Here is a 3,050-nt window from a genome sequence, read left to right on the forward strand (position 1 = left end):
TATTTTACTTTTTTAACCTTGTCTTGATAATTTCTTTTGTTTTATCCATTGGCTCATACAAATAATTTATTGCTAATTTTTCTTCACTATTTTCTGATTGAATAACTTGTATGAAAGGTTCAGTAAGTAAATATTAATTTTTATAGGATTTAAGTTTTTATTTTATTTTTATTTTTTTAATATCATGAACACATTTTGAATGTGACACACAGGTGAGTTGCTATTTTCAAGAGCTAAATTATAAAAAAAAAACCCATCAATTCTAAGATTTGAATTAAGTGATTGTGTAAATTGATTTTCAAAATTAATTTATTTGGTAAAATGACTAAGATATTGTTTTTTAAAATTCATTTATTAAAACAAATTATAAAAATTGAGGATAAAGATAAAAAATAATTGGAATTTTTATTGTTATTTTGATGTTGAATTTTATAACCATTTTCAAATTATCTCAGGAGCATTCTCAATATTTTAAAAATTCTCTAATTTTAAAGCAAATATGGTAGCATAACAATGTGGTATAATTATAGTTGCACACTTTTGATTTGGAAAACTAGCATGCAATTGATCATCAATTAACTAATCAATTAACCAATCATTAATATTTTGATCAATTATACTACCTATTATTAATTTCTTCTTTGCAATAAAGAGAAACTACAATTAACAATCATGAGTAAAGACATATAGCAACATTATAAAATTAAATAAAATATGAATGTTCCAAAATTTTAAAACATAAGAAAGGTAAATCTATCCTAAACAACACAAAGTGAGGAGAAAATTATGTAATGAGGAAAAGGAATTGTAAGCAAGAAAGATAAATAAAGTTATAAAAAAATTATAAATAAAAATAATGATTGGAAAAAAAAATAAATTGAAAAAATTAAAGAAATAAATTATATATATATATAAGGTTAACAATCTTTTTCAATAGTTATGACATTATGTGTATCGATATAGTATTTGGATTTTTATCTAAATATGTAATTATAATACCATATATGTAACCTATATAAAATAAGAAGCTTTATTGAATCTTAATACAAACTAAATTCTTTTATTTAATGATAATCATGTGAATTTTTAACTAAATTAAATAACTTGGTCAAATTTATCTATCAAGAACTTCTATTTTAAATAGAATTGAATCTCTTTGTTATTAGTGTGGAATTTATATTCAAATTACTTTCTTTGGTTGATTATGACTTCTAACCATTTGATCAATTACTTTCTAGTTTCTTGCTTGATTAAGATTTTTCATGTTTAGTTGATTTTATTGTTAAAGTTGATTTTAACCTTTGTTTTTTTCATTTAAATATATTCTTACTTAGTTGACAAGTAAATATATATTTTTGATGTAAAGTTTATATATTAACTATAATTAAATGGGATCGGTATTTTAATATAGAGTGAATTACTATAGACTGTGAGTATTTTTACTGTGGAGTATTTTAATATAGAGTGAATTACTATAGTGAGTATTTTTACTGTGAATTGTACTATTTGATATTGTAGACTGAATTATTGTAAAATTGTGAGTGATTTTATTATGGATTATACTATTAGGTATTTTAGAGTGAATTATTATAGATTATGAGTGATTTCACTATGGATTGTACTTTTTGGTGGGGGCATGATGAAGCTGCAAACCCCAGACGTCTGATTATAGACTCGCTCATTTGGGTCTCTAGACCCGCATTGAAGAATAACAAATTTGTGTTGGTGGGGCATGATAAGGCTATAAACCTCAAGCACTGACTGCAGACCCAAACGAGCGAGTTTGCAGACTTGTGTGCTGGGTGTAGAATTGTTTGCTAGGGTCTCTTCTAACCTACACCTAGGTTCTGTAGACCCTCTAAGGGCTAGAGAGTTGTGCGGCTGGATCTGTAGACCCTACAAAGAAAAAAAATGAAAAAAATTATTAATATTATTATTGTTATTATTACCGTTAATAGTTAATAATGTTTTTTTTAATTATTATTATAAAAACTTTGGCGAGACAAGTTTAATATTATTATTTGTATTCTAAATATTTTTATCTTTATTATAATTAAAAGTATTAATATTAAGCATATTATTATTGTGATATAAATATTATGATTTTTAATAATAAAAATACTATTATTTTTATTATAAAAATTATAATTTTGATTATAATTAATATTATTCATATAATAATTAATAAATTTGTAGAAATTATTATAAATATTTAAAAGCAAAAATAAATTTGATTTGTAGGGTAAAATTTAGAATTAATATTAGTATTATTATTATCATTAGTAAATTTTAATTATTGTGAATTATAAGTACTTTTATTATGAATTTCACTGTTTGGAAATACTGTAAACTAAAAGTGATTTCATTGTTGATTGTATTGTTTAGGTTTGCTTTTTGCTAAAAATACTATGGATTGGAGCGGTGTAATATCATAGCCACTCATGCCATAGAGAGTTGAGAAGATTGCAAAGGGGGTGGGGTTCTCTTTTTGAGTGGGAAGAAAATGATCAGTTTAGGTTTGGGTGAGGCTGTAGCCACCTAGCCCTGGACGCTAAGGTCAACCCCTATACTTGACTGCAACTCTAGATTGCAGTCACTTGGCGCTTGGGCTGCCAAGCCCTGGGTGTTGGGACAAGACTCACGTGTTTGGCTGTAGACTTAAACAAGCAGGTCTACAAAATCATTGCTTGGAATATGCAAACCTGAGCATCTAAGGTCTACAGGACTATGTGTTGGCATGGGTCCTACACTAGGATCCAAAAATCTTGGGTTCACCCAATTTTCTTTAGTCTAGTGTTAGGACCCAAGGTTTTTTGGTCTTAAGTTTCTAAATATAATTATTTATATTATAAATATTATTGTTTTTATTATAATTAAAAGTATTGATACCAAAAATATTATTATTTGTCTTATAATTATTATTATTTTTTTATAATAAATATTAAAACTACTATTATTTGTATTATAATAATTATTATTTTTATTATATTTAAAATCATTAATATAATACTTATGAAATTTGAGAAAAATATTATTAATATTGAAAAAAA

The sequence above is a fragment of the Populus euphratica genome, unplaced genomic scaffold (genome assembly GCF_000495115.2).
Source record: "Populus euphratica unplaced genomic scaffold, PopEup_1.0 scaffold522.1, whole genome shotgun sequence".
Classification (NCBI taxonomy): Eukaryota; Viridiplantae; Streptophyta; class Magnoliopsida; order Malpighiales; family Salicaceae; genus Populus; species Populus euphratica.